The sequence below is a fragment of the Dermacentor albipictus genome, unplaced genomic scaffold (assembly GCF_038994185.2).
Source record: "Dermacentor albipictus isolate Rhodes 1998 colony unplaced genomic scaffold, USDA_Dalb.pri_finalv2 scaffold_13, whole genome shotgun sequence".
In the NCBI taxonomy this organism is placed as follows: Eukaryota; Metazoa; Arthropoda; class Arachnida; order Ixodida; family Ixodidae; genus Dermacentor; species Dermacentor albipictus.
In genome coordinates this window covers 6,182,003-6,204,976 of record NW_027225567.1, presented here as the reverse complement: position 1 = coordinate 6,204,976, position 22,974 = coordinate 6,182,003, and the positions used below count along the sequence as shown (strand labels likewise).

The window sequence follows — 22,974 nt, the reverse complement described above, 5'->3', positions numbered from 1 at the left end:
TCGGATCGTCATGTAGGGCGTGCAATACTTCTGGACGAAGTCCTGACGGGACAACAAGAAGGTAATTGGCGCGGACTGGTGAGAAGTTCTTCTTCACGAGTAGACTGTCTTGAAGCGTGAAGGAAGATAATCCGCGCTTAAATGCCCTGGGGACAACGTCGGTGTGCCCTTCCAAATAATCGACGAGGCCTTTAAGTTCCGGGTCCGCTCGTTGTTGTTCGGCGAAGTCTTCCGCGCTTATTATACCAAGGAAGGCGTCGTCATCCTCGTCATCTTGCGGCGGCGGGTCAATGGGGGCGCGTGATAGGCAGTCGGCATCAGAGTGTTTTCGTCCGGACTTGTATGTTACAGTGATGTCGTATTCTTGTAGTCTGAGGCTCCACCGTGCTAGCCGTCCTTAGGGATCCTTTAAATTCGCTAGCCAGCACAAGGCGTGATGGTCGCTGACGACTTTGAATGGCCTGCCATATAGGTAAGGGCGAAATTTCGCTGTAGCCCAAACGATGGCGAGGCATTCCTTTTCGGTTGTAGAATAATTGCCTTCCGCTTTTGACAACGACCGGCTAGCGTAAGCTATCACGTGTTCATGTCCATCTTTTCTCTGGACCAGGACGGCGCCGAGGCCTAGGCTACTGGCGTCAGTGTGGATTTCGGTATCGGCGTTCTCGTCGAAGTGCGCAAGTACGGGCGGCGACTGCATGCGTCGTTTGAGTTCTTGAAATGCCTCGGCCTGCGGCGTTTCCCACTTGAACTCGACGTCACATTTAGTTAGCTGCGTCAGCGGCTCAGCGATGCGTGAAAAGTTCTTGACAAATCGCCTGTAGTAGGCGCACATGCCAAGAAATCTACGCACTGCCTTCTTGTCGATGGGCTGTGGGAACTTTGCTATGGCAGCTGGGTCTTCAGTCACTGCTCCATGGAAGGTCGGTGGGTCCCGAGGTTGTTGTAGGATAACGGGGGACGCTGGGGCAGCCATTGGGGTTGTTTTGACCACGATCTTCTTTGTCGACTCAGGTAGAAGTCCGTGCTCTGGGGGCAGTCCTTGCAGTCTGCGGCTAGCACGCTGGTCTTCGGCGATGTTAGTTTTGTCCTCGGGCTTTGGGGCTTGGATCGCGGCTTTGCGGGGGCGTTCGGTACATGAACGCACAAGCACCTCCACCAGATGTCACGTGGTAGTGACGGTGAAGAAAGAAGCAGTACGGTGGAATACAAAACTAGCTTTTATTGGGCGAACCTGTGCCCTCAAAACAGGCTACACTTATAGCACAACGAAAGCGGCGAACACGCTCGGCGATCGTCGAAAATCTGATCAGCGGGTCAAGCGCGTCGGCTTTTATAGATCAGTCGTCGAATGTTCCAGATTAACTGATGGGACCCGCGTGTCTTCCACAAAGTTCTACACCATTCGTGTCACGCGATGAAATCTGATAACACAAGGTTCGGCGACAACAGACACGCGGATAGAAGCGTCGATAACTTTCCAGAAACGTCGGATACATGCAGCGCGTCCCTCGCTCTGCGATTACAGTTGTTAAGCGGCGAAACGTGGTTGCGCGATAAAGATAAGTACACGTGTCAGCAGGATGTTCCGGAGTCCGGTGTCAGGATTGGGGGCTCAATCCCATCGTTCGTGATCCGTTCTCAAGATTGGAGTCGGGCATGAATTAGAAGGTAGCAGGCCCATGCCGTCGTCCAACTTATCCACGCTGAGGACGTTGATGAAGGGAAGGACTGCTTCTCATCGAGAACGAGGAATATGGGTTTATTTACAGTATTTATATCAGTCTAACATGACTGTTTGAGAAAGTACATCAGTCTAACATGACTGCTTGAGAGAGAGTCTCAGTCCAACATGAATCCTAAAGAGAAGTGTGTCGAGCATCCGCACAACAGCAGTTTTTAAACACTCGGTCCTCCCGCGATACAAGGCGGCGCGAACGTTCGTTTGGTGATCCCAAACTAGCCGTTGTTAGGGTTGGCGTCTGACACGACGTGGCGACAGAAATTTCACCCGACCTTCTACCAGGCTTCGTCGAAATGAGGCTTGACTTCTCCTGCGATGGTTAACGTCACGCACCTTGCGCACAAAGGACCTTCTACCACCCGACCTTCTACCATACGGCCTTCTACCACCCGAACTTCTACCACCCGGCCTTCTACCAGGCTTCGTCGAAATGAGGCGTGACTTTTCCTTTCCTTGCTCGGTAATGCCAGAGGAGGAGGGGCCCTCTCTCTGTGCCTGTCACGTGACATCGACGGAAGCAAGATCCCGCCCACACTTGTAGAGAGCCTATTTAAGGGGCTCCGAAACGTACTTTTATACACTTCATGCTTTTCTTATTTTCTTTCAACTACCTTTGAATAAACCGTGCAAGTTTTGCACTAGCAAATCGTCTCACCCTTGCTTGGTCGCCATGGTCTACCGGGTGCCTGCAGCCTGCCGACAACGCCACGCTACCCAATAAGTAACGTCGGTCGAGCTTCGATAGGCAGGCGCCGCTACTTCTCAGCAGCAGTACGATACGCTACACTGGAGTACGCAACACCGCCTCTCCGCAGGACGGTCCACACGCACAAAAGCACACACGTTCGAATTCCGGAACCGACGTCAGAAGGGCCCCGTAGAACTCGGAGCCGTTCCGGGTAGCGCGTTGGGGAGTTTGGGAACAATAGTTGGCCCGCCGAACTCATTCCGTCACAAAGTCGATTTAGTAACGCTGTGGCTATGTTGGCGGTGACGCTCCCGGGATGTTGCCGTGATAGTCGCAAGTGGGTGGCAATCTTGCACTGCAGCTGGCCATTCTTAACAGCGGCCGTTCGAGCCGCTTTCGCCTCGGTCAGGACTGTGTCCGGGTCGATGGGGTATGGGTCGTCAGTCACTTGTGGACGCGTCGCTGAGGGGCACGAAAGAAGCTCCTTTGCCAATGAGTCGACCATGCGGTTGCCAGAGATCCCAGCGTGACCTGTTATCCATGCGAAGCGGACACTGTGGCCAGCCTCGTCGGCAAATCCCATCGCCTGCTGTATCGAGTGAACAGTATCACGGTGCGGGTCCAGCCGGGCGCAGGCCTTTATGGAGACCTGCAAGTCTGTGTAAACAGTGGGATGAGTGCAGGCTTCAAAAGGATGCTTGAGGACATCGTAGCATGCAGCGGTTATCACAGCCACTTCCGCCGTTAATGGGTCATTGCAGGCAGGGCGGCCGGAGGCGTAACGCGCGGCGGTACGTGGGCAATAGGACGTTGTGGCTGAAGCTTCGTCACTGACGGCAGTGTCGGTGTAGAGAACGTGATGATGGGGAGGAACGTCGCGAACTTCTGCTTCATGCCGCCTTGCGCAAAACAATTGCCTCTCCGCGTGATCGGCATTCACATTTTGGGGAATCGGTGCAAAGTTCCCGGCCAGGGGATAATCCCACGGAGCAGGGAAAGAAGACAGATGCGTTGAGGGGACTTTCAGATCAAGAAGCGAGAGGATACTGCGACCGGATATCGTAGATATTAGTCGGAACTGATGTGAATGCTCCGCAGCCCCGCCTATTGCCTCGATCGGATTCATTTGTGCCATTTGGGCAAGGTGGTGTAAAACCCGGGATGCATGGGGTGTACTTCATGGCGAATTTCGCCCGGCATAAATAAACGCGGCGGGACGATGCCGATGGTTCGCTGGCATCGCTTACATTCAATGAAAAACAGACGGACGGCGCCGCGCGCTCGCCGCGTATTTGTCACTGTTGCCAGATTCTAGGAATGTGTTTTCAGATAAGAAAAAAGTATAGTAAATAGGCCTTTTATTGTGTTATTTGTTGGTAATGACTAAACAGCTTGGAAAAAAGTTTCATAGAGGCGCTTACAAATGATTTCCGCCCATTTCATTGAGCTGTAAACATTTTAGCGGGCTGGCTTTGCGCCGTCTGGCTACGTTGAGCGCTGGTACCCGGGAGTGCAGGCGTTGCAGAAGGTTTTGTGGTTCTTCAACAGCGACGTTAGTTTACTTAGTGTGAAAACACACTGGATATTCATGTTTATTTCAGCTTCAGTTTCTGTTTTAAAGCCTCCTCCAACAAGAAGAGTTTAGTACTGCAGCTGGAGAGGATAGAATTATCGGTATTTGGCGTGAAATGGGCTCTCGTTCTCGATGCCCTGGGCATTCCGTGCACCGCCTGGGCCCACACAGATGCAGACAGCCAGAAGATCACGCACGATCGGCGTCTAACTATAATCTGTCGTCACTCTTTTCCCTCAAGGCACTCGAGCAGAAGGGTCTTATGGTTGTAGTAGAGCAGGGGTAATTTCTGACCGAAGATGCACAAAACCAGACTTTACGAACACGCGTGCCGACAGAAAAAAAAACGAAAAAAAAAACCAGATTCGGGCTCCACGAACGAAAAGCCGCTTCGTCCCCTGTACATGAACCCATGTGGGCGCCACCACACACACACACAAAAGTAGTAATAAGAAAAGCAGTACAGTGCAAACACTATTCTACGCCATGGAACCTTCGATCGAGTTGGTAAGAAAATTGCACGCACCAGACTTATAACTATTATCTGTTTCGTAGGCACCTCACTTAAGTTTGTAGACGAAAATTAAGTTTACACAAATTTGTGCTATTATATTCATGCTCTCAAACATTCAATATTCGACTGTAACGATTAACGTACAGAGCGCAGAGCGTCCGAGAGTGCCCGGCCAATGTAGCCCAAACGCCCGCATTCCGTCTCTTCAGCGCGACCGCGCGTCGGACGCTCCGATGGAAAATGAAAAATACACAAAAACCAAACAGCTGCTGGAAGTCGGAGGGAGGGGCTTTAGAGGGAGATCGATCGACGCGACACCTGGCGAGCGCGCGAGGCGCTCCTGCCACTTCCGAGGGCGATTTTCGCCGGGCGGAGTTTTTCCGATTGGACCGGGTAGCCGGCGGGAGTCAACTTTTTTGATGCCGTGGGGCGAGCGTTTAGCCTGTTTCAATGATGCGATTTTCGTCGAATCGGAAGTGCGATTTCCGTCGTTTGCGATGAAAATCGCAGTCGCAGTGCCGACCCCCCGATTTTCGGCTGCGACCAACCGGTTGGTTGCACTATCGCACCGTCGCACCGATCGCTGCGATTTTCCGTCGAAATTGCGCGGAGAGCTGTCAACGGAGCTGTTTCGCCAGGTTGTTTTGGCAAATGGCGTCTCGCACGACAAGTGCAATGCGCGGAGACGTGGATGGTCGAATTCGGTACGTACGCGAAGGGAGAATAAAAAACTTGTACCGCAGATTGCATTCTCCGATTTCTATGCGTTTGTTGACACGCTACACAGCAAATGAAGTGCATTTTCACGTTTGCTTCGCACGCCTTTGCGAGTTGTCAGTGCTAGGAGGTGTTCGATCCCCAGCAGTCGACGAGGTCGTCACAATGTTCTTTTGTTGAGTAGCATGCAAAAATCGCGCTTACGGAGCAGCTTGAATTATTTCAACCTCGGCAAGGGCAAATGAGAAGACAGCAAAGTACCCGAAGTTTCAAGGTTGCGCTGAACGTGGTACCGTTCAGTTGCATTTTCTTGTCGGTTTTCAAGCATGAATTTCCCGATGCATCTTGAAAGCTTATCTTTCCTCTTATTAAATTTGACAGAGCAAAAGTGCAGGCTATCGTAATGAATTTGCTACGATAGCTATAAATCCATGGCTTGAATAAAATATTACATGCACGTTAAGTTGCAACTCCAGAGAAATTCTCCAGAGAAGAGGTGCACGCACCTCTACTCTGGAGAATTGTTTTTTTTCTTGCACAGAAACCAATAAACATTGACTATGTTGCGGACTTGATATCCTTACTGCATCTGTATGAACACTTGCTCTGCAAGGTAATTAACTGTACAGCTAGTAGATTAAGTAAACTGCTTGCTATAACGGCACAGTGACAACGTACCCTCCTGCACAATCATGTAGAACTCGTGCAACAATGTGAAAAGCAGGCAAACGGCCTGTTCTTGTGGGGATAAAACAGTATAAAACGACACGCTGAAGAAAAGTAAATCAAAACTGTGCAGTGAAGTCAGCCAGTACAAGCAGTTCTTGCACGTTCACAGCTGATCAAGTGTGCAGAAACATTCATGCCTTACATGTTTCTAGTAAGTTTCTAATAAGTTTGTGATCACATATATTAGTGTGTAAACCCATATAACGATATCCGCTGTGATTACTATCTTTATAAGTAATGAAATACCATGCTACTTGCAAGAACATATATCACCCAAGGATTTTAGAACAAATTTATGCATTTTAACTGTACACAATATGTGGTTTATTCAATAAAGGACCACAAGCTGGGCTTTTTTGCAATGACAAACTTATTCCAAACATTACTTACATACAGGCAAGAAAAAAATTATAGACAAATATTGTTTTTCAATTTGTTCACCTGCCACTGTGGCTATAGCATTCTGCTGCTAACACAAGGCGAGGGGTTGATTTGCCAGCCATGGAAGTTGCGTTTCGATGGGAGTCATACGTGAAAAAAAAGAGCTCTTGCACTTAGATTTAGTTCATCACCTTTTATTGAACCCTTCCACTTCAATATACTATTGCATAGGGGGGCATGCTTAGGCAAAATGTAACACCAATATAAAAGCAATAGAAAGCAAAGGGCAGAATTGTAAAACAACCATCTTTCGTGATAATTCGAGTGTGTAAATATTCATTGTATCAATATGTATTGTTCAACAGCACTGCACAAATAAGCATGATCAGGTACAGCAAGTACTCTGTCAGGAAGCTGGTTCTACAGATGTGTAATCTCAAGGCATGAATGCTCCTACTACGTCACACACATGGTACAAAGAAAACCTTTTTCAAGAGTTGTCCCTTCTGGCAGATATGAGTGGGCCATAAGCAGCAGAAACTTTATTGCAGGACCTTGTGTAGTACCGCTTATGAAAGAATGAAGAGAGTGAAGAGGCTTTTAACAGCAGTACCTCACGCTGCTGTAATAAGAGGAACGATGAGCAAAAACATTTCTGGTAGAGCACCTAAACAGTAACTTTCTGAAAGACAGAAAATTTTAGGTGAAAGTTGGAGCTACATTTGGCCCACACACACCAACAACACGGGCATACTACAAGAAACACTACAGCCTATGGTGTATTACATTCTATGGGAAAGCTATCTTATACAGAAATCAAGAATTATGCAACAAGCCCTCGACAACACTGCAGACTTTCTTGGCCAGTCTGGCCTGTCGCTTTCTGATAGGCCAGCTCATACCGACGTCGGAAAAAAAAGAAAGACTAGAATCAAGAACTACCCCAGATTGCACATTGTGATCCACATAGCTGGACAAATATGCCCGCAAGTCAACATCCACAAATCCTCAGCTAGTGTAAGCCCATGATGGCAGAGCCAGCACGTGAGTGAAACAATTATGCAATGCCTGGACGCAACTTCCACACCTGGTGAAAAGAATAATCTCGAAATAATGGGGGTGGACAAGTGGATACTATAGAAAATCGCAGATGCTGTGCTTGTGTCCAAGGTATGATACGGTATGAATTACCAGCAGCACATAAAGACAACTCATTGAATACAGGCATCGGGTAGTAATAACAGGCCTTTCCAACTTTACCATGCTTGAAGACCTCTATGAGAAAGAGCTAACGAACAAGCACCTTGACAGAGCAGAGTTGCAGCCTGCAGTACAAATTCTTTGTCTCAAGAGCTCAGAACCTCGTCCCAAGATACTATGCCAGCCAGCATATGAGATGCAAAGACGACTACCCGTCCCTTCACAAACACAACCTCGGGAGTACCTGAACTTGAAACACAACAGGCCCATACCGTGAAATATGGTGGCAACGAATTAGGCCAGGAGACTATATGCAACTGCCAAACGCATAGAGGAGGTTGCTAATCATGAAGATGCAAGCAAACATAAGGCACATATAGTACACTGATCTGGCAATAGCAGTGTAACAGTAATATGACACTACATAAAACTAAACCCCATATAAGTGAATACCATTCCAGGTCATCCTACACCTACAAAAGCTGAAATGAAAGCAATCAAAGCAGTACTTGTAGTGCAGATTACACCCTGCACAACACCCTGCATGGATTCACCAGAAACTGTCTGGGCCTGCACATCATACAAGATTGTCAGGAAAATCAGGAGATTGACACGCGACTTGCAAGCACATGGCCAGAAATTAAATTACAGGATACGTAGCCATGCAGATATTCCAGGACACAAGCGGGCTTATAAGCCCGACATAATAACTGAAAACTAGATGAGTTTGTGTGTATTCATTATTAACTAAAGCGGAACAGATAGACAACAGACAAGAATGAAGCGCTCTGTGTGTTCACCTCGTTCGTCTCCATCGCATTTCTGTTGCACTATAGTTACGAATTCATAAGGCTGCACAGGAGAAGAATGATACCTCTGCCCAAGGGCCCGATCTCACATCCAAATCCACGTGCGTGTGCACACACACACACACACACACACACACACACACACACACACACACACACACACACACACACACACACACACACACACACACACACACACACACACACACACACACACAAATGTTGCAAGAGTGCATAGCATGAAGCAGTATCAACAGGATGACACTAGATATGGATGAGGACGAACTTTCAACTGAGGTTCATTTGTAAAATGTGGCGAGTTATATAAATTACCAGAAAAAAAGGACGATGAGCAAAACGAGAACAAGGTGAAAGCAGGAGCCAATGTTTCGACAAGTGGACTTGTCTTCTGCAAGGTCCACTTGTGGAAATGTTGGCTCTTACTTTCACCTTATTCTCATGTTGCTCATTGTCTTGAATTTCCATCTCCCGCCTTCTCCGAGTTTTCCCCAGAAGAACAAAGACATCTTTGAAGGATAGATAAATATTGGTGCTTGATGCAGCCAAACATAAATAAAAATGCTACAGAAAGAAAATAGAGAAAAATTGCAGGAAAAAAATAATTATAATTGCCAGACAGACTGACAGCTTGCTTATGCAAGCACATTCTTCCAGTTCCATGCCATTGGGAAAAAAATGAGTTTCCTGGAAGGTAGCCACATGCACACTTGGTGATCACAGTGTTTTTTTCCCTGGACTTATTTATCTTATATGTATTTTCTCCCTTTCCCGCTTTTATGTTTGTTTGCATCAAACACTAGTCTTTATCAGGTTTTATTGCTGTACTACTTTCTGGTAACCTTTATAGGTCACTGCATTTTCACAATAAACCTTTTAATTAGAAGTTAGCGTACCGTGTTCTTACTGCTTTACACCATACATTCTTGCTACATTGGCCAAATAAAAGATTTTATAAGGTGCACAGAAGCATCATAAGAACTATTAAAGTGATTTGTTGAAGACTAAAAAAAAATGAATAGCCTGGCTGCAAATGGCACCAGAGACCACATACGACGAACAAGAAAACCGAGATGATCTAACCACCAAAACTTTAATGTACACACTGAGTAAATGCTCGCTGACAATAGACCGAACATACACAAAAAGGAGAAGCAAAAATTCATGTGCGTTTCCTGACAGGAAATGCATGCATTTCTAATGGAGGCCGTGCTGAGAAGATTAACCTAGTATTTTTAGATCTACAGCTTCCATAATTTCTCTAGGCAGCCGATCTGCACAGAATGCTAGTTTCTTCCTCTACAATGCACGCTCAGATGTGGAGAGTGCATTGTAGAGGAAGAAGCTAGCATTCTGTGGAGATCGGCTGCCTAGAGAAATTACGGAAGCTGTAGATGCAAAGACACTGGGAGAATCTTGTGTCAGCATGGCCTCTGTTACACTTTCAGAGATGGATGCGTTTCTTGTTGGGATCTGCATCGACACACATCATATCTTGCTTCTGCTTTTTGTGTAAATTCGATTTATTGCCTGTCGACCAGCATTTACTCGGCATGTTCAATAAACTTTCACTTGTTATTACACCTTCTCTAGCAGAAAGGTGTTCATTCTTTTTACAGTGAAGCTGTATATGCCTATGCGAAACACTCATGGTCCGATCACAAAAACCCTAGTGTGAGGGTGTGAGCCATTGTTTCAGGGGGTGTGAGCCATTGCATTCGTCTTGCATGATGGACGGAGAAATTTCTTGTTGGGTAGACATAGAAATGCTTATGCATTTCAAATATACATTTATTTACGTATTATTGCAGGGAAGGGACACAGAGGGGGATGGGGTTAAGACAAGATCATGATGTCATAATTATCTTGCAGCAAAGGTGTGGTGGGCCATTGGCTAGACCAATAGTGACGTCGTTTCTCTCTAGCAGCAGAGCGCGCGTGCAACAGTCTCTCTCCGACTTCCCAATAGGTTCAAAAATGTGTCCCTGTATTTATTTAAGTGAAATGTGCAGCCCGGGTACGTCACTTGGCAACTACAGTGCATAACTGAGTCATAAACATTATGATTAACGCATTGCAAAACACAAGTGCGTAACATGATTCAGAAATACTTTGATGGACCCGCTGGATTAACACAATGAACCACTCATTGCACTTTCCATGATGGTGATCTGGTGATAAACAATGTGATAAACCCAAGCCAAACATGTGCATAACCTCATTAAGAAACACAGACATAACCAATAATATAGAAAGACTTGAATAAACCATTGGAATTAACTCAGTGATAAACACCGGGGCCGCACATTTCAGCTTCGCAGGTTTACCGTCTGTACAGGGTGCATGGGCAGTAACTTTTTCTGTTATTGTTTGTTAAGTATTGTATAATGTTGTGCCAGTAAAACATGTTGGGCTAGTTGGTGTAATGTATTGGTACTGCTTGTTTTGCTGGTTTTTTTCTTAATGTTGTGCCCTTCTTCCTTTTGTAACAACTTTTTTATTCCCCCTTGCATAATACTCCAACCTTGCAGCCTGCGAGGTGTATAAATAAATAAGTACATAAGCACGTCGTTCATTCATCTGCATACACTTCGCACCATTCCTGGCTCAACAAATGTCACTGTGTTGATGTCTCGCAGCATGCATCTACATTAACTGCCGTTTGCGTTTCGGTATGGTTTGTGAACAGTGTAATGCATAAAGATTACATGACATTAAGGTTGTCCCTTATGCGGTGCAAAAGCAAACCTTGCAAAAGATGACATGTTGGATTGTTGAAAGTAAGACAAATTGTATATATCGCAGTTACTTTAACAGCATTTAATTGACCACTTGACAAAAACTTCACTTCGCATAGATTCCAACACGTACACCGAATCTGCTGTTTTTTTTTTGCTTATTAATGTAGTTGTTAATGCATGGCCACATTGTAGATTTGAAAAGCAAGTTCAATAAATTTCTTTGTTGCAATATAACAATATGTGTAGATCACTGCGATTGAAACACCAGAACTTGATACAAACATGCACACTCTAGGATGCAGGCAAATGCTCAGGACAAACTCCAGAATGTTTGCACCCTGATACTTATGAAAGTGAATGGTTTCATTCCATGGCTGTCAAAAAAGGGAGAGAGAAAACTTAATTGTGTTCGTGGAACAAAAACGCATTGATAAGCTTAGACATATAGTCATTGCTTAACACTTTCGAAATGAATAATTATTGCTTGCTATCGACATTGAAGCAGCCTTTCGACAGCAAGAAAAGGAATAAGTTTTTCCAGTTCTGAACATTGAATTGCAGGAAATGCAAGCAGGCATAAAATTCTGCCAATATAATCTGTTTAGGAATACCAAATTCGAATAAACATTGAGACTTGCATTTGTACTTTCTCTGGCTGAGCAATCTAGTTTGAAATGACTCCTATAAGCATGTCGTAACAATGTTTATCTAATACAGGTTAAATGCATGACTAGCTTAAGAAATCTGGATGATTGCTATAAATTACAGTGAAGAAACTCTAATATCTAATAACATTAATAATATAAGAATAATATTTATTTCCACAAGACAGGCTAAACGAGAGAGGCGTGCGAGGCTGAGCAGAAAGCTGAAAAATTCTACGGCAAGTGCGCCTGCCGTGGGCCTACGATCCTGCAATATGAATGGCGCGTGTTGATATGGTCTTCTTGTTAGAAGTTCCGAGTATACTACCAGCGCGAGACACGGGACAACAAAGTGGACGAGAAGCGTGTCTTTTAGAATGCTATGTTACAAAGTACAGGTTTCTACAAAAGTGACGGTAACTGCTCGAAACATTTGATGCGTCGGCTTTTGCGCCTTTAGAAATATTTAGAGACGGCTCCCATATATATATTCGCAGCGCAAGCACGGCGATGGACGAACCAGGATAGCGCTAAGGTTGAATTTCCCAACACAATTTTCATTCCACGTCGTAATCACACAGATCATTTGAGGCTTCGTTCAGTGGCACACGCGTGCTTTCGGGTTGGTGTTTCTTATTGCGTTTGGCGTAAGAATATGGCTAGTAGCAGGCACCACATATGCGCAATCACGGGCAATATACACGCATCATTTCTCCAGAAGCTGGCGCTGAGCACGGGTAGCGCGAGGATCTTGTTGGGCTGACACGACGACTTCGTGGCAGCCGAATTCCGAATACTGCATATGCGGTGAGGGTAGCAATATGAACTGGTCGATAGGTCATCTTGGAGATTGTTGTAGCGCAGGCAGAACTAAACGGTCATAGAAGGCAGATGAGACAACACACGGCGCAGAACCACCTCCGAACAGCTGTTGACGTGCGCCATGTCGCACTGAACTACCGAAACCGCCCCTCGCGCACTTAAAGACAAATCTTAACTAACGTTTTTAAATTAGTAAATGTACATATTATTTGCTTCTAATCACGAAAATTCAATAATATGATACTGTAAACGTTTTATTCATTACAATAAAAGAATTATGCAGCGTGTGCCACGAAACCTGGCAGTAAGCAACCCTCGGCGTCGCACCAGTCACACTGTTGAAATCGCAATCATGTGAAATGAGCCCTCTAAAAATCGCATTGCGACGCGTGCGACAGCACCGATTTTCGTGGTTGCAGTCGCAGCATGTCAAACAGCCTTTTGCCACCGGGCGAATTTTGTCGCTTGGATACCGGTTTTCCACTCCATGTATCCCGCGCTTAAGGGGGTGAAACGCGGCAGGCCCGTAACAACCCTCATGGCTTCGTGGTTGAGCGATTCGAGTTTTGGTCGTTGCTATTGGGTCAGACTGCAGAAGTTAGAGTCGAATACAGCACATAAAATTAGTAGAGCAGTCACGAGGCGACGGAGAGTTCGCTCCTCACTTATCCAGCTTTTGGACGCGATGCGGCTGATTAGGTGGAGTATCTGATGCCAGGTTTGGCGAGGTCGGACGCTGCCAGAGAACTTCGGCAACTTGCGCGCAAGAAGTCCCAAGATCTCTGGATTTCAAGTGGCTTCAATTGCAGATTACGTAAACTGGACCCCACGCTACGGCTACAACTGCCATCTAGCCTTTCCCGCGGCGAAGCAACCTTGTTGCGTCGCTTGTGGCTGGGAGTGGCGTTTACGAACGCATACTCCTACCGTATGGGAATGGCCGAGAGCCCGATGTGCGACTCCTGTGGGTGCGAGGAGACCATCGAGCACCTATTGTGTACCTGCCCTCGCTACGATGTCCAACGCCTCTCTCTGCGGGCAACTTTACGCAGACTGGACTCGAGACCTTTCACCGAGTGAAAGATACTCGGACCGTGGCCACACCCGTCACTGGCTCGAAAAGCGATTCGTGCACTAGTGCAGTACTTGAAGTGCACGGGCTTAACAGACCGTTTATAGTGTCCTTGTGTATGGTGTCCCTCCCACACGTACTCAGTGTTTACTCTCTCCCTTTCTTCCGCTTTCTATTCCCCTTTCCCCCACCCCCAGTGTACGGTAGCAAACCGGATGCTGTTCTGGTTGACCTCCCTGCCTTTCCTACCCTTGTTTTCTCTCTCTCTCTCTGATGCCAGGTCCGAGTGATGTTGCGAAGCCATGTTGCTGCACCACCATCTGCATCGATGCAGATGCCTAGAACTCGAACACTGTCTTGCTGAGATATTTGCTCGCCATCAAGGTCAATGAAAATTGCGAGGCAGAACGGGCTGCTTTCGTGACCAGTACTACGAAGTTAATTCTGTCAGCAGAAGGCCCGAGTCCGACCTCCTTTAGAAATGTGGCAATTGTGCCGAGTCTGGCTTGAATGGTATCGGATCGGTCGCCGTCGGAGTTAGTGCATATAGTGACGTTGTCGGCAGACACACTGAAGCGACGTCCGGGTATTTCAGCCAGACGACAGCAGAGTGGTGCCATCACCAAGTTGAAGAGTAATGGCGAGAGGACTGTGTCTTGTTGCACTCCCACTCGTCATTCCATCGGTGCGGATTATATCTGCAACTGAGCCTCTCTTACATTTTCCTACATGATGGTATACCCAGGTGGGGCTTAACGCAGTATATAAACATTGCACCAGTATTCTTTCAATGACGAACGAGTCGATTCCTCCATCCGGCGCGATGTCAGACGAAGTGGACCTTGCTTTTCAACCTTTTTGCTTTTTGCTTTTTTTATTCAAAAAATAAGAAAAGTAAGAAAGGCTCTAAACAATGACAAAGCTCGGTGAATTAGTTTAATATCCTGCTGTGGATTATCCATCAATTCATGGCCACACAGTATAAAGTCCCCAATTCCAAATTTCCGAAGGTTATACCGCAAATCTTTATACACCACCGCATAGATGCATTGCTGAAACAGTTCCAGCCTTTTCTGTTTGTTTCGAAGTATTCAGGTAATTCAGAAAAAAAAAGAAAAGAAAAGCAATTCTTTTAAACTGTCGAAAGCACGGCGCTGCAAAAGCGACGTAAACGTAAATAAAACTGCAGCCGCATGGCTACGCTGATTACGACAAACTCACTCATCGCACACCATGAGGTGAGATGGGGGGGGGGCGGGAGAGGGAGAGAGAGTGGGAGTGCGAGGAAAGGCCATGCATGGGTGGTTGAGGCGTACACCGGCTGCTGCCATGGTGCGTGCGGAAAGGCGAGAAGGGAGGACGCTGACGCAATCGAAGACCGCGGCGTGGTTAATCGCCCAGCTTTCAGCACCCACTCGACGCGCGCAAACTCGCTAAAAGCGGCAGCGCGCAACATTGTGAAAGAACGAGGCGCTAATTGCGAAATTTCGCTCCCGCTTTGTCTACACCACGAAGGAAGCGCGCGCCTATTCCATTCAGACACGACGATCTCCGCAGCTGCCCTATGATGCCGTTGCGAAATAGCGTTCGTGTGTAAAGTATAGTGCGCATATTCTATAGTTCTCTCTCTTTTTATTATTTTTTACGCATTCATGCGCGCTGTGCACGCTCTGTGCACGCTCAACTCGCTGTGACGCGCGCGATGTCGCCATCGCGCCACCGCGTCGTCTACATACAGGGGTGCTGCAATGCGGTGCGGCGGGCACCGGCGCGTCTATACGCATGGATGTATACTCGGCTACTCTACGCGCTGCGTATACATGCGTGGCGCCTGCTCTGTGGCGGCTGCAACGAGCGCAGGTGCGCCTGTCGTGTACACGCGCCATAGCGCGCAGGTTGCAGGCAGCTGTTCTGCCGCCCCGTCGCTCCGCTTCCAAAGAGAAAAAAAAATAATAATGTCCCGGCAACGACGTGAACATTTTTGTGCAATCGAAGCGCAGTTACCGGAAATGTCTTCTCGCCGAGGAACATGTGCTGCGGCACCGGCAGCGCGTTCGCTTGTGCGCGTACACACACACACACACGTGTGTGTGTGTGTGTGTGTGTCTGTGTGTGTGTGTCACTCTCTCCCGGGGCACAGCCGTGAGTGAGTGCGGTTAATTGTTTCGACGGCGGCCACAAGCTGGTCGAGTATAACACACTGCAGTCTCCGCCGAAAATCCGCAGAATTCTCACGGGCCATCGAGGCGATCGCCAGGTCGTGCGGTGACGACTCTTGGCAGTTCTTGCATGCCGTATATATAAACGTGGCGCTCCATGTACGCTGGGGACCGCTTAACCCATTCACTGGGAAAATAGAGATACAGAGAAAGGAACTGCAATAGAATGCGGCTACGCACATGCATGTAGCAAACTCACTCGGGCATCAGGAGTGCTGAGGGAATCGAATGCAGGAGCGCTCATTCCGCATGAGGACTGCTCCACACTCCTATACAGAGTATGGCTGGCGCATTTGCGATAAAGGATGCAAATGGAGGCCAAACTTTGGAAGAGCAAGAAAGAAGAGACGTTAGTTCGAGGCTGTGCTTTGAATCTTATTACGCGAAAACTGACTGCTCAGTGGGCCAGGGACCGAATTCGCAAAGCTTTTCGTTCGTAAGTGCTCTTCGTTATCGGTCGGCCGCCTTCGCTGTAATACGTCCGGCATCAGTACTGGCTGGAATTTAGTATTCGAACAACTCCAGCGTGATAGATTTTTGTGAATAAGGGCCTAGGACCACCTGCAGCCTCGGCAGGACTGCGTGCGGGTCCACTCGTCTAATTAAAAATTGTCTTTTATGAACTTGTACACCAATCAGCGGTATCTGTCATGGAACGAAAGAAACATCTGCGAAATAAATAAATAAATAAATAAATAAATAAATAAATAAATAAATAAATAATTAAATAAATAAATAAATAAATAAATAAATAAATAAATAAATAAAAGTTCGAACTATACGGAAGTTTGTGAATAATAAGGTGATTTTTTTTATTGAAAGATCGTCAGCGCGTGCATGTTCTATGCCACGGCTCCTACATAAAACGTCATGACGCACAAACCTGTGCTTATCAATACGACTTCGCAACATCGTGATAACGTGTGGACCATCAGGGACTGCGTGCCACCGTAAGGCGCCTTGCGTGTCACGCCACGCGGCGTGCCGTAGACACATTATGTGGTGCAAGCTGACACTATACTGGAGTCATTATGACGTTAGAGATACGTTGGAGAAAATGCCAGTAACAATCAAATCGCAGTTTTGTTCGCATACCCTTACATTCTTGTTTTTGAGCTGCAGCTACAGAGCGGTGTGAATGTTCTCATTTTCATCCATGTATATTGTCACGTAGACACGAGGCGCTCCGATTTCACAAGCTTTATAAATATCCAACTATGCAGCTTCGCTTACATGAACTCAACACGAGCGGGTCGAGTGACAAGTCCAGCTGACCCACCGTATAGTGAACGCACGACTTGCGTTAGGCTTTCGTTATCTTTTCTTTGGATTCTAATTGGATTGAGAACAACATTCGCAGGAGTGTGCATTACTCCTTTCTCTGAAACTGCTCAAACTAGCTCGAGGAAACGTTTGATGCCAAGGAAAAAAATATAATCAGACGAAAGGGAAGGAGTATTGCTCCACGCGATTAATCGCCATCGTTGCGGCTTGGTGCAGTCGATAATCGAATAGCATTTATTGTCCTATCACGTGCATGAGCGACTCAGCGAAAAGGACGAAAGACAAAACGAAAAATCTCACAGGACGGTTACGAGTGTGCAACGCTCCCTTGCACAGTAACATTTGTTCGAATGCTCCTTCTTTTTTGTATGTGCTTTATAGCGTGAAACAAAAATAAATACATTCCGTTCCCTCAGAACTCAACGAACTAAATATCCACATGGCGTGTCATTACGCAATGAAAGAAAGATAACATAAAGGTCCATAATCACAAAACTTGTCTCACGTAAGAGAATTTTACGATTGACAGGCATTCGGGCATCCGCACTTTAACATATAAATCGGTGTGAATGACGCCATTAATCTCTACCACGAAGTGCGGTAAGACATCATGCCACGGGATAGTAAGAAAACCACCGCAGTCATGGCCAACCACAGACGGCATTTACAAGAGATAGAGAGAGACAGAGAGAAAGAAAGAAAGAAAATAAGAAAGAAAGAAAGAAACAAATGAGATGTAGATGCAAGGAGGTTAACTCGAAGAGAATACTCTGGTTTGCTACCCTACGCGGGGGGAAGGGGAAAGGAGGAAAGAAAGATGGAAAGAACAGCGAAGGAAACAAGCACACTCGCACGGAAAAAATAAATAAAGGAAACACAAAAGAAAACAGAGAGAGAGAGAGAGAGGTTAGGGAACGCCAGGAAATATCAAAACTCTCTAATAGGTTACACGAACGTATAGAAACATTTATGAGTATGTAAGAGAAATTTTGTGAATATGAACGCAGGGTGGCTGAGGTAGAAAATGGAGGTGTCCGGAGTGTATATACTGCACGGTTTTCGAGTTCTCATAAAACTGAAAATCTGACACTGCCCACTTGGAACTACTAAGTCCTGTTGTTATGAAAACAAATTGAAAATGAACAAAACCAGTCTATTTCATTCAGAACTCAGAAAATTTCAGGAGTTTAGATTTAAAACAGTGCAGATGTAACGTTATGTTCTGCTGAGTTATATAATAAATGCTTCGATAAAAAAAAAAAAGAAAACCGCGGTGCAGTTTCAGCCATATATAGGGCCACAGAATCGGCGCCCACGTACGTAAAACTTCAAGAATAGGACTGGACCGAGGCTCCGTGAACGAACGTCATCCGCATATACGCATGCGCGTAACAGACTAATATATATATATATATATATATATATATATGTATATATGTTGTACATGATTCAAACGGCCGGAATGAAGCTCGAGAACACAAGCACGCGTAATGTGTTATTACTCAAGTTGGCGATCATGGCAGTGATGCGCGTATTGTCGCAGAGCGTGTATGTTAGGCTAGGTGTTGTTGCTCCCACGCAGGCAACCACGTTAACGCTGAATATTGTGCGTGTTACTGTTTAACGCGACTTCTATGCCGCCCCGACAGTGTACTGCCGCGCAGGCATGCGGCACATTCGTGGAGTGAAGCAAACAGTGTGCTGTGAATAGCATAACTGCTGAGCACCGCAACAGCCGTGCTTCCTCTTCAGAAGCTCGTAATCGTCACGCCTACAGAGCTGGAAACACGTAGCAACTGCACAGCGGCGGCGTGGCCGCATATAGACCGTAAAGTGCGCTGTGTTCGTCCCGGATAAGCTTCCCCACCGGGACGCCACTGTGTGCGATGGGCGACATCGTGCGGAAGTGATAACCAAGCTGGAAGGACGATATCGCCGACGCACGGATGCGAAGATAATACTTATATACGATTGTGTCTGTACATATCTTCCTACTATATATTGTAACTCGAACTCCACTTGGAGTATTAATTACCCGGAAAAGCTGGAATATATATAGTGCAACGCACCCGTAATGTGGGGGTTGTGGGTTCGGCTTCGATAAAAATAGATCGACAGAGAGTAATAATGGGAACGGAAGAGAGATGATGAGAATATCCAGTTTGCAACGCTGCTCTAGGAAATGGAGAAATTGGGGGGAGGAAATGTAAAGGGAGACAGGGAGTACAAGTATACAGCCCAACCGCGAAATTGAAAACACGCTCATGGGGGTAAACCAGCTGTTCGAAAAAAGCACACAACCTTCCGTGCGTGCATGCAGTCGATGAGGCCGCTTCGGTGATGCCTATACGAGAAAATACGTTCGCTTGTGGATTACTCGAGCGCCGTCATCAGTTCTGCACTCAGCGTATCGGGTACATGCATAGCGCTTTGAGCTGACACAGTGTGCTGGTTGTTCAAGACCACAGTAATAATGAGTGTTAATGACGCAGGTACGGATATTAAAGTTTCTTTGAAGAGCAAGGACCGCGATATAATCTCAAATTCCGGGGAATAACGCCCAAAGCAACTGACAAGGTGAAGGACGCCATAGTCGAAGGTTCTGACTATATAGGGTTCTTTCAACGTGCACCCAAAGCACGGTATATACACAACAGTTTCAGCGACCCAGCCTCATCGAAGGCCGTCGCGGCTGGGAGTCTAACCCACAACCTCGATCGTACTCAGCAGCAAAACGTTATAGACACTAAGACGCCGCAGTGGGCATATATCATTTAACGAACTTGTTGGCTCCCAAGCTGAGCATAACATAAACAAAACACGTTTAGGCAACTCGGAGTCAGCTGTAGAAGTTTCCGAGCAACCGTCTTGCTCCAGAGACGAAATATGTCAACACATTTCTTTTCACGAAGGTATAGATCCTTCGAGAGTGTCTCTCAAAGGGAATGGGGGCCAGTTCGGAGTGAGTGCTGCCTCCAGACGCAACCTTCGCTTGCAGATGCGAACGCTTACGACGTATCCGTGTATATACCAAGTCAAGGAGCAGCTACTGGCGCGATATAAATGGCGAGAGTATATCTGCTTCACGGACGGAAAGTGAAAGTCGTCCGCGGAGACTGCGATGCCTTCGACGCAGAGCACGCATCATTTATCGCTCTCACAATGCTCTGGAGGCGTAGTCCACATGATTCAAGCAAGCGTGTTATGACCATAAAGTCTGCGTTATCGTGCATGTAAGTTCAGCGGTAATGACAGCGCTTGTTTAAGCCGCTTATACAGTCAATAGAAATTCTCCCACACTGTGACGTATCACACTGCACAGCAACTATATACACGTGCTTCTACTATTTATGAATGAATAAACTTCACAAGGAAACATCAGAGTCAGCAAGTCTGCTGCGCAGCAAACTGACAAAAGACTTAGGAAGTAGACCTTCTGACCTCAGATACACGAAAAAAAAGAAAGAAAATAAACACTAGTAGGACAATCGCCGAATCTTGTGTTTGAATTCTCCCAGTAACGTGATTTTGTGCAGAATTAAGGCAGCTCGCACATTCGAAGCCACTCTTAATCCTCCCGAGCCAGCAGAGGGAATTCAAGCTGGTGTGCGCGCCGGAGGTACGACCTACCTTTCTGTTTGGAAGGTCGCGCGTGAGTCGTTATCCGAGCATGCGTTGCAGACGACGGAGTATCGGAGAGCACGCACGCATTTTACAGCGGCATCGCACTTTCTGAATATATAGGGGTTGCACTGACGCACAGTTAGGCACGTTGGCAGGTGGCAGGACGCAGTGCGGACTCTGCGGTGTGTGTGGCCTTTTAGCTCCAAGTGATGCACGGTTGCTTCGGGCGCTGGCCGGAGCACCTCGGGTGTTGCATTTACGATCCTTCGTTCGGTAACAAAAAGCTACATTTTCGCGCACAAACAAGTGGGTACGAAGTTCAAGAGGCATCGGCGCTACACCAACGCGGAGTTACCGATATGCGTGGTACTGAGCTGGTCCTGCGCGAACCACACGAGCACACGGTCAAAGCCGCTCGGCGCCTCCGAGACGTTCTCCCCGCGGGGAGACACACACGCGTGCGCCAGCACGGTGCGTGCCCGACAGGGTGAAAAGAACGTCGAGCCCGAGGCGTCCAGCCAAGCTCTCTATGGTGGGCGGACAAAAAAGTGGCATACGGACGATGATGACGGGCGGCAGCAGCACATACAACACACACTGTGTGTGCTCACCCCCCTCTTCCCGGCCTTCACTCAACTTACTCCACCTTCTTGAAAATGAATCGGTCTGGAATTTATTGATGTCGGCAGAACGGCTGACAGGGCGGCTTGATGTATTGCCGTCGCGCGCCTGCCAGCCTGCCTGGCAGCCCGTGGCAGCTCCCGACGGCAGTGCGGGGCATCCCCCCCTCCCCCCCCTTGAAGCGTCCGCGCGCAGGCAGCGGGGCTGCTGCTGCCGCGCCGCAGCGCTCTGGCTGCCGCCGCTGCCTGCTGGCTGTCATCGCTGACTACCATAAACAATCGGGTTCCATCCGCCGCCGCTCTCTCTGTATGCACCTTCCCTACCCTCTCCACGCGCCCGCGTCGTCGTCGGACTTGTTCCATTCTTTCCGTTCACCTCTCCCCAACTTACCCTACGCCCTTCAACCCCCCCCCCCCCCTTCCCTTACGTCTCGACAAACGGCAGATACAGCGCGCGCCAACGGAAAGTACAGAACAACAAAGGGCGGAGGAACACCTGCTTTCTCCGTGCGCCAACACAAACGCACGCACAAACGCTTCCTTCGGAAGGACGTGAGCGCTGCCCGCCCGAAGCCGTCCTTCCATGCGGCGGTGTTACGAACGTCAGTCTTCGACACTCTACTCCGCATCCGGTGCGATGCACGCTGGCATACAACGGCCGCCGCCGCCGCTTGTCGCTCTCGGTGACAAGCGCCCGCCACCGCCTCGCCTCGGCGCTGTAGCGCTCGCACTGCGCGGTGGGCAGGCACCCGACGAGGCACGCGTGCTTGCGTGTTGCGCGAGCAAACGTCGTCTTTGAGCTATGTCTCGGGGTCACGCGCCCACCCCTCCCGCCGTGCCCCTTTTCTTTACCCGCCCTACCTGCCCCGTTCCCCTACCGAGCGAGAGAGCCTGCATGCAACCACTCCACTCGCAGACGCGCGCGCACGCACACATACGTGACGTGCATGACACGGCCCCAAGCGCTCTTCCATCAGGTGCGGCGGCGGCGGCAGACGCGTTCGTGCGGCCGTTAAGTAACGGAAGCAAGAAAGAAGCATTCCGCGGAGCGGCAAAGCCACCCTGTTGGACGCGTAAGGCAGGCACGACAGGTCTAGAGCCGACAAAGCGAAGTCGTTCCTTGCACCCGCCAAGCCCGGGTGCAGCGGCGTGTTTTCAACCAGAGAGAGCGGCCACCAGCAGGCATCCTCTTGAACTGCTCGCGGGATGTGCTTGGTAGCAAGACAGCTAGCTAGTTCGCACGCATCAAGCGAGTTCCTGAAGACGATCCTTCCGAGACCCCCCGCCACAACCAACACGCTTCCGCATTTTTATACCTTTCCGACTCGGCGCCTTCTCAAATGCGTGCGTCCGCAACAGCTTCCCCGTTAGTCACCAAACCAAGCGGCACAGCAATGGAGTGACTGGAAGGGCGGCCGTAAATTGTTTCCGAAAAAGTGCCGGTCAGTCTATGCAGAGCGGCTGCTTTTACTGTTGGACAGGCGTATTCGCGAGTACCGGGCTCTGCTGACTCCTGGGATCTAAGCATTGCAATTGCTGTCAGGCATATTAGTATGGATGCAACCCTAACCGTCA

The 22,974-nt window shown here is 47.9% G+C and overlaps 1 long non-coding RNA gene across 1 annotated transcript in view; it reads right to left on the bottom strand.

Moving 5' to 3' along the window:
• LOC135920369 (uncharacterized) overlaps positions 1-21,470 on the bottom strand; it is a 199,414-nt gene extending 177,944 nt beyond the window's left edge. Inside the window, exon 1 of the long non-coding RNA XR_010570235.1 lies at positions 20,786-21,470. This is a non-coding gene — a long non-coding RNA (uncharacterized lncRNA). The remainder of the gene's footprint in view (positions 1-20,785) is intronic.
• Between the last annotated feature and the right edge of the window lie 1,504 nt (positions 21,471-22,974).